Source organism: Dermacentor silvarum, chromosome 2 (assembly GCF_013339745.2).
Source record: "Dermacentor silvarum isolate Dsil-2018 chromosome 2, BIME_Dsil_1.4, whole genome shotgun sequence".
Lineage (NCBI taxonomy): Eukaryota > Metazoa > Arthropoda > Arachnida > Ixodida > Ixodidae > Dermacentor > Dermacentor silvarum.
The window spans coordinates 165,256,614-165,271,518 of record NC_051155.1 but is presented as its reverse complement, the minus strand read 5'-3'; positions in this window follow the sequence as shown (position 1 = coordinate 165,271,518).

The window sequence follows — 14,905 nt, the reverse complement described above, 5'->3', positions numbered from 1 at the left end:
TCGCGATGATCGGTGTTGCAGGTATTGTGGACTCATCGTTCGCGGACGCACTCCCGCCGGGCGCCCACGTTCGGAGCTAAGATGGGAAGTTGCGCCCCCGACGCCTATATAGGTCAGGAGGACTCAACCGATTCTAGACCATTCCTCTGACTCCTGTATGGCGCAAGATGCCAACGGGGCCGCCCGTCCTTGGGACACGCTGCACTGAATGCCCACAGGCTCATATTCTACAACAGCTAAAACATGCAGTGTTAATCTTTCAACGTGGAGATGAATTGTGATTCGAATCTCTTTGCTGTTGCGCTTTCGCTCCTCACGCCACAGGAAGCTTGACGTCACTAGGAAGCGAAGCAAAGCTGAACCGAGAATCCTGATAATGTCGTATGTGCCACCAAAAAGGGTGCTCTTTATCTCTTCGCTGATCATTGGCCCTCTTTGTTGTTAAAAACGGTGACGCTGCCATCGCTGTTGTTGCCTGCGCCTTCATGCTTCGATTTCTACTATTGTGACGCATTAAAAACTGCTGCTTGTTTCCAGAGTTGTGACCCGGAGTGCAAGCTTCCTCGGCCAAAGTAACACTGTAATATAGTATTTTTGGTGTTGTTGTTGTGGGGGCAACATTAAACTAAAGGACCATTCACTGCTTGCCGAAGACGTAACCCCATCAGGTTCGGTCAACTCATTGGTGAAGAGGCCTTTATATTGTATTCAATGCGGTGTTGCATGACGGTCTCTCTTGTCACAGAGGCATTGAATGTTCCGCGTTTCCATGCGACGAACACCCACTCAGGTGCATCTTCGATTTGTGAGCTGTACTAGGCTTTACTTCGGAATTCCATAGGCACAGCATAGGCTACTTGAATTGTAGAACAAGTCGCCCATTTTTCTGCAATTCAAATTTCTAGAGCGCCAAGGTGCTTCGACCAGACCGGTCCGAGAGCTCGGAAAGCATTTGCTGTGCCAGAGAAAAGTGAGAAGCGAGGCGGCTCCTGTAAAATACCTGCAGCTCAGTACGCTCTCATAAAACGCCGCGGCGCGGAGTTCGGTGCAGGTTTGATATGCGCGGCGTTCCGCGGCCATGCTTCGACCTGACGCGTTATATATACCCAGGGAACGTGGCTTAAGCGGCGTTGCTTTGTAATATTCGCCAAGGGAGGCCCTCCCGTCACGCCACAACGTGGAATCTGATTGATGGTAGGAAAGGTTGGCGCCCACTTTCTCTCTCCTCCTTCGACCCTTCTACTATTTCTCCCAACATTCCGTTCTTTCAGGTTCTACATACACTCCCGCGCCCATCGATCGCCAGTGGCCCGCCTTCGCTTTTGGCGGATGCGTGCCATTCTTGGCGGCAAAGGTGGGAGGTGAGCACGCTGTAACATGTACAAGGCTCCTACACAGCAACAGCGACGCACTGACATCTTTTGACGTGTTTGGCGCCGGAACTTCATCTAAAGCTTCCATCCGCTGGAGTCTTTTTCGTGCTCTCAGACTATGCTTCTCGCAGTGAAGTGCACGACTTTAGCGGGAGCAATGCCAGCACGCACGGATAATGATACTTGGCAGCGGAAAACAGTAGGGTGTATGGGTCCACACAGCTCAATTACCGGCTGTCTTAGTACGGTGCTGTCACTGATGGTCTTTCGATTGAGAACGAAGCTCACTGCGTACAAGCGTTGCACGTTGCGTGCGGGATTTCTCAAGCGCATTCTTCACACATTAGACACAAGAACAACAACGATGACGTCGGCAACAACAACAACAACAACAGAAGAATGTTTCTACCTTGATGGGCGGGAAATAGTGCTCACAATTTCCACACACCTCGAATGTTTCAATTGGAGGTCACGTGCGTTTCCAGCTTCGGTTTTCTTTACAGACAATAATGCGCATCTGTGTTTGTTTTGTTTCGTTTTTTCTTTTGTCATCTCTATTTTCTATCATTCCTTCGGTACTGCTTGCACCAACGCAGAGTAGTAGGCTGTAGAACACAGTAGTTAGAGTCTACCTTTCAGCTTTGCTCTTATAACTAATCTATCTCTCTCGCTTACTCCCTCTCTCACTGTGGCTGATGAGGAAAATGCATTCCCAGTGATGGTGCGTTTACTATGCATGTCAGAAGATTTGAAAGAAGCTTTAGGCGCTTGCTCGGAGCCGCGCCGCTTCTTTCAGATGCATGCATCGGCGAATCGCCGCCTTCTGGTTGGGGCCGTATACATTATACATGTGCTTCGGGACACAGCCGTCCAGAACTTGCCGTGACACTTGCTGTGACGCTTGCTTTGGAGCCATTGACAATTCATTACCTATAGATGCTGCCCGAGAGCGTGACGCGCAGAAGATGATGTCTGCACATTAACTTCCAAGGAGGCTTGACGGAAAGGGTGATGTGGCTTTGAGAGAACCTGGAGTGACGCCACGGAGGGAACATTGCGTCGCCCTCTGGATGACACTGCACGATAGTGAAGAAGACAGCCGGGGCCAAATGGCTAGGTTATCGACCGCCATTCTCGGGTCCGCAATTAACCAGCCACGCTCCAGAAGGAGCGCTGTATACCTGTGGAGTTAAACGTTGCGCTTCACGGTCGCCGTCTTTAATAATTAAGCACTCTTTTTGACACGCCTATTGCTGAGCTGCGCTCGAAACGTCTGAAATAATTTTCTGGAAATACTGACTTCGTGAGGTGAGACGCGCGTGCCTGTATTATACTGAGCCACTTAGGAAATTGTGCCGACCACGCAAGGAACAAATAACGACCGCGAACTCTCCGTAACGAGTGACGCGGCACGGCTGCGTATAATGTCTACGTCCGTACTTCGGGAGACGCATTCACACATTTAATATTACGATCTCGCTAATAAGACGAGGCTTGTCAGCGTCAGTGCCCAGCCTCTAATCGCATGGAATATTCGGTCGATGATTGAGTGAGTGCCATGAAACAAAATGTATGGAAGCAATACAGCGCATTACAAATCTTGAGAAACGATAAACTCTCATTTGCCTAATGTTGCCCTCGAGGCTTAAATTTCACTTGCACAGCTAGCGCCCTGAAGTAAATCCCGGAATAATTAATTTCAGCATGCCTGTCTACGCATTGTTTTCTTTTTCTTTCTTTTTTGAAGAAGTCGAAAGAATAATATGCCGAGTGTTATCCATGGATGGTCCAAAAGAGGCGCAGCCAAGAAAATCGGTCCTTGAGTGCAGCATCATTTAACTCGCAGAAGTTTCAGTAACTTGCACCTGTAATAAAACAGGAAGCGGTAAGAGAAGACATTGTGGGGCCACAAAATGTACTGCGCTGCTGTCACGAATGCCGAGGATCAGCCTTCTATAATGAAAGCTTGATACTGGTCTTTTAATTTGTTTTCTTTTAAATTGTTTGTGTCTGTGTTCGTGGGATAGCCGGAGCATCGGTGACCTGTTTTTCCACACTTTATTTTATAACTTTAATGCTTCTATTCATTTATTTATTCTACCTCTCTCAAATATAACTTAAATATAACTGTCAGGTAAACGTAGGTGCGCGCACAGAGAGAGAGAATTAACATCTTTATTACGTAAATGAAGCTTTGGAGAGGCGTCCTCATTTCAGAATGCCTTGAGCTCGAGCCGCGTCCCGGGCCCTCGCAATCAGCCGTTGCTGATCTGCGAGGTCGGAGCTGGCCGAGGCTCTCTGCCAAAGCTCGTTGGTTTGATAAAGGTTCGGAGGACGTAATGGTGCCTCTCTGCAACACCCTACTGTGTACCTGAGTGACCCGGATTCAGCGCACAAGCGGCATTGCGGAGAGTATTGTGTGGGAGCACAGAATGGAACTAAGCCATGGAATCTTACCATCATTTCCTCATTTCTACTGCCGCTTTCTTTCGGACATTTATCACCAATTTACCGAACTGAACCACAAGATGAATACAAAGAAAACTGCGAAAATATAGATTGAAACACGAGCACATACGGTAACTTCTCAGCATTCCGAGTTTATGACAACTGCTTTATGCAATACAAGCTGCGTAAGCCACTAAGAAAATGCAAACGCTATACACCATTTCGAAGAACACATTACCCAGACTCAAGGAACAGCTTACTGACTACATTATACATCGCATAGTATGTGTTTTTTTTTAATATGGGATATATTGCTGCATACGTGAAGAAACGTTCTACCAACGAATTTGTACTTCGTGTTCTGTAGCTCGTGTTACGCGAGAACCACATGGAAGACAGACACCTGAACAATTTTTCTTGAGCATGTCACACATAATCGGCGATTTATAGCGATGAGCGATGGATACCTGATTTATGGGCATTTCAAGCACGGTGCGCTCGTTTTGCTGTTCATTCGTGCCAGAGTAAATCGAACCGTCACTGCACTCAGTTCATTTAACATTCAAGAATCATATAGCGTTATACTCTTCTTCAAGGCGATAGAAATAAAGCTAAGAGAACACGACCGCAGGAGTGCCGTTAAATCTAAAGTAACAGCTCTATTGAAGCGGGACTTGTTCGCGTGCTTGAGAAAACTATAGCATTAGAGCGCGTGTGCGAGCTATAGCTAATGGCAAGATGCGCCACGTGAGCGTATACAGTGTAGCGAGTATCAACATTCGCGTTTGTGTTCTTCGTTATCCTTTGCCGCCGAAGGACCCATTTCAAACTGTACTTTTTATTTTTACTCGTGTTCCTGGTAATAGAAATAAATGGGGCACTTTCGGGGCCGAGTCGAAAAGCGCTGTAACATTTCTGTAGGCTTCCGAACACTTGCGCAGGTAGCTGCGGTTTACGCATCGTTTCAATGGTGACGTGGTACAGTCATTTCAGGGGAAGAGTGCGATGTGTTTCTAAAGCTGACCAAGACAGAACGGCCACTCGTCTATACTTTTTGTTTCTGTTTCCTTCTTTTTTCGTCTTCACTTTTGTTTTATCATTGTCTTATCCGGTAGCACAGGATATTAGATCGCCAAGATACTTGGGCCGTAGACACCGCAATTTAATTCCAGATTCACTTCAAAAACTGCCCGTAAAACGCCAGAACATTAAAATAAAGCGCTATTCTCTACGGGAGCAGCGAGTATGGTGGTTCATTCAATGTGGGTTCGACGAGAATTTGGTTGTTTTTGTCTTCCTTCCAGCTTCAAGCGGCTTTGTGACTTCGCAAACTGCTCACTTCCCGAGTAATATTGCGTTACAAGTGCAACCATTTGGAATGATTCTGCGTGTACGCCGAAATCTATTGCCTGCATGCATTCAGAAAAATAGCAGTTTTTGAAATTTGGAAATATAGACCGTCCTTTCATGGGCGCCACCATATTGCGTGCGCAGTGCCACCATCTATGGTCAGTCTGCATGGTGGAACGGGTGAGCGCTCCTTGTTGTATGTCAGGTACACGCTCAGTGGCAATTTCTGGTGGTCGTTCTCGCGTCGCGTGGTCTGTTTAGTATGACGCGGCATCTTCTACGTCGGAAAGTGTTCAGTGGGACGTACTGAAGCGATTTCACTTTTTAAGACTCAATTTTTTTTTCGCCAAGTGCGAGCCCGCAGGGTCGATTGTTTACACTTTTATTTTGTTGTTGTATTGTGGGTCTAAAATCTTTAGTGTGACCTACTTGGAAAAAGAGGTCACCATAAAGTGACAAAGATATTTTCCGCAGATACGCATGCGTTGTCTACTCATGATTATATATTGGGCTTGCATAAATACTTATAATAAGAATAAAAATTCGATACAATGGAAGATATATATTCTGATTCGGCACTTGTCCGCTTATAAGTAATCGCCGCTCGACTCACTTGCATTTCAGAAACCGGTGCGCGCATCAATGGCGTAATCGAACCGTGTATGTAAGTACACGCCAGAAAACTCGATTGTTGTGCGACCGTCAGAAAAACCAAACAAGTCAGAAACTTGAAGTAATCTTTCGTCCGATCGCCAACGAGGGGCAATCAGTTTTCGCGAGTCTCGAGAAAAGAAACGCAGGTATGGCAGCATCGTTCGTAATCGACGGCATCGTTTGTAATACCAGCATGCACCCGCCTGTGAACAGAGGTAATCGCACCCCTGTGACATACAAAAATGGCTGTTGATTTACCATTGACACATCGTTCGGTAATTGTTGAATCAACGGACTCTCAACGAAATTTCAAAAGGCATTGAGTTCACTCAACAGTTCCACAATGATATTACCGTTGAGAGCTTTTATTGGGTAATTTGTGTTGGGTAATTATTGGGTAATTTATTGGGTGATTTGTGTTCATTTTCGTAGTTTTTTTTTGTTGTTGTTGTGTAGCAGTTGAGTCTAGAATATAATACTTAGGACTCTCATATGAAGGCTACATTTGAAAACTTTATTAAGAAGCATTATTGCGTCGTTGTTGTCAGTTTGCGGTAGGTAGGTAGGTAGGCTCTTGTTTCGGCTCGCTTTCATAAAAAGAAAACAATGCGTCACCGACGGTGGCATCGAATGTTGGCCGTCTAGCACAGCAGCCCGGTGCTCTAACCTTTACGCCACGAAGGCATGCATACGTCTCTCGTTCCAAAGCGACTCAGCTCTGAAACGCTGGGCGCGCGCGCCCCATGTCACTTCCTCGTCTTCTTGCGACACCTCGCGCTTTGAGGCGCCGTGCTAGACTGTACTATGTGCGGGACCAGCCCACTTTCGTAGCTGTTACCGCTACGTAGAAACTGCGACGTTGAACCAGCTTCATGACCACCCACATGTTCATGTTTTAGCACTTGTTCGCCGGCGTACAAATGCCATCGTCGTATTAAAATACACCAGATGGCATACCATAGGTGCGCGATCCAAAATGCACACGCTTTAGGAAGCGAAAGAATGTGAAATTCACTTGCAAACACGGTGAACTGCGTGCATGTGGATTTCCCCGGAAGTAGATACGGGGGCAGCGTGGATGGTGGCGATAAGGCAAGCGCCGACAAGCGACCACGCTACCTTTGAGCATCGGACGCGCTGTGGGAACCGTGGGATGCAAGCACGCACAGGCTGTAAACATACACTTGAGAGGTCTTCGAATTTCCTGTGCCGCATCCTTTGTCTCGAAAGCATAATATTTTTTCTTATCGTATGGCCGTGGTACTAGAGATCAAACAACGAATGCGCTTCGAGATCACACTGCGTTGAAAGAGTTTCGGATTCAGCAACGGCCGCACCAGTACGACAGCTAATCGCTGTCTCAACGGCTGCTCCCGACACTCGCCTTGCAAGAAGCACGCGCTAAAATTCTTGCAATAGAAGCCTCTCCGAACTGTAGTCTCCCAAGCCTGTAGCTCTCGTATGTTCAGTGAAACAAACGAAGGCCAAAGGGAAATTAAAGAAATAAAAACAAAACTTACGCGCTCACATTATGGCGGAATGTCCAAAATAGCGGCTTTACTTGAGCCGCTATTCTGGTCATTCCGCCATTTTCTTCGAAGCGTGACGTAGGCGCGACGCTTACAAAATGGCGCCAATAGCCCCAATTTGCTTGCGTAACGTGACGCAAATTTGACGTTTCGACTAAGAAACTGTAATGTAGGCATTGAACCTAGCGTTCTTGATAAAGCAAAGCAGTTTTCCTCCCCAGTAAAAATAAAGCAGCTAGCTCAAAGCATACGATTATTCCATCAAAATCGTTTCTCGCTTCCGTCGTCTGCATGCGCACAAGCCGTCGTCTGCTTCATTAGGTAGGACGCGTGCCCTCGGGAAACGGAATGAGTCAACGTATATTGGCGCCCACGCGCGTGCTTTCTACGTTGAACAACATAAGCGACCTACCAGTGATGATGAGCGCGAGCTCTAGGCCACGTTATCGCTATCTCGTGAAACACAAGTGACTCAACCCGACTCGACTGGCTGAGAAGCGGACGAGTATCATCGTTAGCGTTGCGCGCGCCAAAGGCATCCGCTTCCGCGACGCAAGCGCCTGCACTGCCATCTCTTGTTCACTTCGCTGCTTACTCGCACCTCGAGAGCTAAATTCTAGTCACCGCCCTAGCGTATATTTGTTTTATAAATTAAAAAGTCGTCGTTGTCATAGCCTTTGATGACGCGAAAAGTCATTATATTGATTACGATACAAACGGAGTAGTGAAAAGTGCAAAAAGTTGCAGAAACTTTGTTAGTTTCAACCAATATTATTTCAAATAAACGTGTTTTTGATAAAAATGATGGTTCAAAACACAAATGCCAACACCACCCGAGAGCGATGCAAATGCTATGAGCACGCATTGTGAGCAAAAGATTTCCATGGCCCCAAATGACAGGGAAAATGCGGCGATACGCATGCCTCTCGACTGCTATTGCATATGGCCGCTCATTACCATATTTCGCGCTGCTCGTCGCACCAGAAATTATGGCGGAAAATCTCTGCAATGGCGGCCCAGCGCAACGTCACGCAACGTAAAATAGACGTTTACGAAACGGCCCTTCCTGTGAGGCTCTTCACGGGATATTCCTTCAGCCAATCAACAAGCTGACATGCCGGCTATCTTGGAACGCCCCCACATATTCGCGAAATTGCAGATGCATTGCACGGGTTTCTGCACGCTGCCGTCCACTTTCATTTTAAAGCGCTAAAGTCGCAATATAGGAGCCAAGGACCACAAAAAAGTATTCGTCAATAAAATTTGCAGCTCCACGTCACGTTTCGTCATTCTGATGAAAACGCAAAATTGCATTTTGCAAAACTTCCGTTTCCCGGCGTAAATTTGAAAACACGTGACCTCTCGACAGCCAATGAGAGAGTCAACATGGCGGATAATGGCGGCCGTGCAGCCGCCATGCGTGTCGACAATAGAGCCTTTGGTTACACATGTGCGGTCGTTCGCGCCGCGCGCTCTTTGGTGGAAGTATTATTCTTTTGTTTTCGGACATCATGACGCACGTTTGAATGAAACGGCTCTATGATAATAAGTGGGATGTTTATCCGTTGAAGTCGTTGGCTGACGCAGCTACTGGTCTTCGGCTGATGTTCGAGCCTGGTAGTTTTGATGAGTTGCGTGGCAGAATTCATGATGGAAGGAAGGCGAACAAAGTCGCAGCTGTACTTCTGCACATAGGTAAGTGATTTCGTTTTCTTGAGCACATAGTAGTTTTTTTTTTATTTTGTCTTTGACAAGCGTGAGATGCTAAGCACACCGTTCACTTTCTGCAGGCAAACCACATAACCTGGAGCGAAAGCGCGCGATACTGGCGCTTGCTGCCGCCGCTACTTCGATTGAAACAATAGAAGGCGAAGAAAAGGCAGCGGCGCTCCACGTGCGTAAAATTGCATTGCTTCATTTGTTCCTATCTAATAACTTCACCCTAGAGAACATTACTTTGTATGAGAGAACTCACTTGCAACATAGGGAGCAGCTTCTCTGCACAGCAAAAAATTTTGACAATGGTCACGCCGTCTCACGTGGGCCGTCCCAGCGCTTGTTGCCTCGTTCCGATACGTAAGAGGGGCGCTGACTTTCAGGGCATTTAGGCAGGCATTGAGAGCTTAATGAACCGCGAAAAATCATTTTGGAGCAGGTGGGTAGCTGTGCTACCCTTGTCGTAGGCGGTGCTGCACTGCACATTTACTGATTTAGTAACTATGGCAGCCGCCATGACAATTTGGGCCTGTTGGTATCGCTCTATTTTTCCGGTATTCTTGTCAGGTACTTGCGTTACTAATTTTTGTTGTGCGGGTAAGCGGACTTGTGCGTTTGCACCCCGGCGGCGGGCGCCGTATCTTGAAAGCGATCTGCGACGTGGAAAAAGTTTGCGCCCGTGCGGGCATCATCTGCAAAGCGATCTGCGATGTGAACAAACTGAAACTAGTGCCGGTAGCTTGGTATGCGCTGTGGTTTCGACGTTCAGTTCGCGTTGAAGCGACAGACGGCACGAAGGTAACATTGCTCGCTATTTCCGCGCCTCTCACTCCAGCGTTTTGACGGGGAGTTTACGCGGTCATCGAACAAGATGTGTTCATGTTAGCCTGTGCACGCGTTACACTGTGCTTGTTAATTTAGTAAGCAAATGTTTACAAATTTATACGGCCGATAAAACTACTATCCTTAGTTAGTATAGTTGTCTACTAATTTGCTGTCGCAATCGATGCTTCGCCCTCCAAGCAACCGTGGGACATGTAAATTTTCCTTAATCCGTAGTGGCTCTATCGTATACCTTACGGCTAGTGTGCATCCTTTATTGCGTAGTCGTTAACAGCGCCTCGATTTGCGTTGTGGCTAATGTCACGGTGCGCCGCATATTTCGCCTTTTCGGGGTGTGCGAAGAATGGCCTTCTGATAAGTGCTGTATCGGCGCGGTGACGCTACACGGATACACATCGCAAATGAAGAGAGGCGTGGTGGTGACATCGGAAAAGCTCATAGCCGCCGACGGGCTCGCCTTATCACCCATCGCCGCCAACCCAACCGCAGTGAGCATCTTCATCAAACGTGGCGTGTTGCCGTTTAAGGCGTACTGCACGCTTGTAATGGGCGATAACCCAAACGCGCCGCCGTTCTCTGATGCCTCTTCGAGCTGGGCCGATTCGAATGTGAGTTGCTTGCAGAAACTGAAGGGAAGCCAGCCGGCACATCGGCGCCGCACTCGAGCGCCGTTTGCGCGGCGAGGAATGGCGCCTGCATGAAGACATATCTCACTGCACAGACGCAAACGTGCAATGCGCACAGGACGCGTACGCGACGCGCTGCACACAAATCGCGCGAATTGTTCTTAGCCACGCGGCAGCGGATAGATGCTTCAAAGAAGCGGTTCCGGTTCTCACTAGCACGCTCGCGCGCGCATCGCTCTCTGCGAATTTTTAGGTCAGCCCTGCTGCTCCCAAAGAATCAGACTGCTGCTTGGTATCGGCTGTGCACTATAGCATGGTCTTTCGTTTTGTGAGAGAGCCGGGAATATATTTCACCCGTGTGAAACAAACATCGCTGTGCGTATCTTTGGTAACACTTACGGTAACAACCCATTTCATGATTTCCGCCACGGCCCTCTTAAAGAGACGCAAGTTTTTACGTGCCAGTATAGTGTGTACTACTATTTAATGCGTAGTTATGTATAGTGTGTGGCAGATTCTTAATCTGCATAATCTCATCTTCTGTCTGCATTCCCTTCTCCACAGGTTACACATGCAGCAAATGCCCGGCTGCTAACGTGTCGTTCGTCAAGAACAGCTTGGCGTCGTTTCTCGCAAGACACCTCCATTGATCTGCGGCTGATTCACCAGGAAGCTCGCATCTCTGTTGCCACTCTGCGTGAAGTGGGATTTTTAACTGTTTTTGTGCTGCTCTGTGGTGTGACAGCTGCCGCATGGGCGCTGTGAAGGCTTACTTTCGATTTGCTTTGCCTTTTAGTTGTAAAGAAAGGGCTACTTCTTGAGTGGAGTTAGTTCATTTTTCTTGTGAGAATGTTTATCAGCCTAACCAAGTGATACGGGCTTACTTGAAACAGCAGTGCAAACCAACGAGGACGATGAAATAGGTTGAAACACACACAAGTGCCGACTCAACTAGAAGTTTATTCTTGAAGACAGAGGTTTTAAACACATTGGCCAACTTTACAAAGATAAGTCATGCATGTGTGGCAGAAACAGCCAGGTGCGACAAGAGCCATGTCATGTGGAATAAATGTGCGTCAAAAACAAAAACTGAAATATTTGTCCTAAAAGTGATACTAGCTAACGAGAAATTCTCTTTTAATAACCGCAACTCTTCCCACTAAGGGCAACAGATAGCTTGATTGTGTATTTGATTCTTTCGTGATCAATGAATAATGCTTCCGTAATTTCTCTGGCGTTCTGGTCTGTGTTAAAACAAATATGTTTTTTTTTCTACTGTAAGGGGCAGAACGAACAAATGTTTCATCACAACGACCAGACCATAAGATGAATTATGGAAGCCTTATTTATTGATTCCAAAGAAGACAAATGCATAAGCAAGCTATCTGTTGCTCTTAGTGGGAAACAGTTGGTGTTTTTAAAAGAGATTTTCTGGTTAGGTGGTATCGCTTATAGGACAAATATCTCAGTTTTTGTGTGTGTGTTTTTTTACTTGCATGTTTGTTCTACCAAACATGCATTTCGTTCTTTTTTGTCGCACCGGGCTGTCTGCCGTGCATTCACGGATATTTCTTTGTCAAGTTGGCCAGTGCGCTTAATATCTTTGTCGTCACGAATAAACTTCTAGTTAAGTCAATGCTCGTGTGTGTTCCTACCTTATTTCATCGTTCTGATCTTTGTTTCGGCTGTTTCTAAAATATGTACACACACCAAATTGTCGAAGTATCCGTAAAATTGAGTTGCATGAAGTTATTTGCACTATTCGTTTCTGCAAGAATGGTACAGCTCCTCATCTTGTTTGTTCTTAACGTCGCAGTACAGTTTTGTAGTATATAGCTTGGAAAGACATTTCCTGTCAAAATAATTATGCATGTATCTCGCTTTCGTTAGAATTTTTTTCAACGTGGTCACGTGCTGTAGCTCCCTCCGTCTTTCCGTTACTGTTTGTCCCAACTTTTATATATTTTGTGCAGCGAAATGCTGGTCCAATTTTATACTTCACGTGCGCAAGTGACGTAAATGGTGTTTTGTAAATGGATATATTTGCGTTTTTCACTAGCCCACTAATCTGGCTGTCGAGTTATTGTAACCTTTTCTCGTGCTGTATAATGAGTCGTTCTGGGTTCTTTGATGATACAGTTGCTGGTGACCATTTATTTTAGAGTTGGGAATTGTATTAGCGGTGTGTCAATTCAGTTGTCTGTGCTAAATAAATATTTTATGTCACTTTGTTATATCATTGAAAGCATTAGTTAGCCTTGCATTAGCTCTTCTTGACTGACCGAGGTACCACTTAGTTGCTGCGTAGGGTGAAAAAGGCCCAAAGAAATGTTTCCATTAGCTTTGTGCAAGTCCAGAAATATTCACCTGATGAGCTCACTGAATTCAGAAAATTTCACCAATAAACTCTTCTGTACCCAAAATTAACACAAGAAATTGTGAAATAAATACTGTGCAATTCTTGACTTCTGCCGGGCAAGTAAGCTGCTTTTAGAACACAAAAGGTTTAGAAGTTTACCTCTGAAGCACACGATTCAGGTGTTTTGTATATATTTGCATGAAGTCATTCGTTTCCAGTCTACTTGGTATTTTGCCTCCTCACAGGCAGCCGTAAATCCTTCTGTGAATGTTTACTGGGTGTGTGAAACATCACTGTAAGGTATCCAGTAGTCTTTATTTTGTGTATTTACACATGCAAGCCAATAATAGTTCATGTGTTCAAAGTTAGTTACAAGGGTATGCTTAAGGCCTGCCTTTGAGTCACTTTGCCTTGTAGTCAATGAGTCACAAGAGAAGACCACCGTGATTGTTCTAATTGAGTTCAACATATGGTATTTCACGTGTATTTATGCTGTTAAGAGTGCTATAGGCCTGTGTTTTCAGAATCAATCCAGTTGTGGCTTGTATACTGTAATAATGTTTCATGTACATGTATCTTTGGTGCAAATAAAGATACCTGAAATAGGCCAGTTTCTCCTTTGCTTTTGTTCGGATTACGGAAAGTTATGAACAGGCACTGGGGCATGCAAGTTTGAAGTGTAAAGTAATTTGAAAATTAAATAAACAATAATGCACTCGCCCAACGAAATATCAACATATTTCAATGTTCTCAATAATGCCTTAACTGTGACACTGTATATTCAATGCTGGGTCAATAACCACTCAACAACTGGTCAACGTAACTATCACAACCCCATTACAATTCTGTATCAATGATAAACCAACAGTAATTCAACAAAATTTACCCAACCATATGCCTAAGCACAATGCTATTTCAATGGTAACTCAACAATTACCCAATATTCAATATTTAAGAGCCCTCGACACTTGCCCCAATGTTATATCAACAAAATCACAATGAGTTTTCAATACGATAGCCAACATTGACCAATGTTATTTCAATGTTTCTTAACGAATTTTTTGTATTGGTTCGAAGCGAGCATCTTGCGAGAGATTAGAAACCAGATAGGCATTCCTTTCAGAGAGTAGAAACCAGATAGGCATTGGTATTTGCGAGCGCGAGAAACGGAAACAGCCCGCAAGATGAAACCAAAAAGTGGAAGATGCTTAAGCTTCACCTTTAAGAGTGGAACGCGATAGCGTTATCGGGCCCCGTTCGCATCGCATTTTTCTTTGAGTAGGCTTCACTGCAACACAGAACTTGGGAAAGCTAGCTTACAAAGACCAAGCTTATACCGATCCCCATAAAGTCGGCTTCACTTTTAAACAAAAATGCATCGCTGGGAAGACGTTTTTCCAGGGGCCATATAAGTCGTCTTATATTAAATTGTGAAGGCCCTAGGACCTTTTTTGTTATTTTATTAATTGCTTGTTATTGCCCCGACGCGCGCGCTTGTCCAAAACGCATTAGGCAGGTCAAGTCCCAATTTCACCTGCCGAGGATGCGAGTGCCATCTGGATAAGGTTTTCGCAAGTAGTCTACCCGAGCGCGCCGCTGTTGGTATGGTAGAAATGCTGGAAAAGGGGCTTGTGTTCGAGTTTCCTCGCAACAGCATTATGTTTTCTCGTACGTTCAAATGACAGTCCGATGCCACCATGTCTTTAGGTTGTGGTTAAGTAGTACTTTGCAATTTTTCTGAGAGATTTCATTGTGAGAAATTCAATTTTTCTTCACTAACACCTTGTGCCACGTAGAGAGCCTGCGCGGTCAGTGTGGTTCGGGATGGTTTCCTCCGCCACGGACGCCGACATCCACGCCGATGCCGGATTTTCTACGACACAGGGCCCTTAACGCTATCGCGGTAAATCCTTACCGCAGCGCGTCCGCGCGTGCGCGGATGCGCGACAGTTGCCGACACGCCGGCGTAAACAAGCCGTGGAAATAAAACCAAGAGAGAACGAGGAA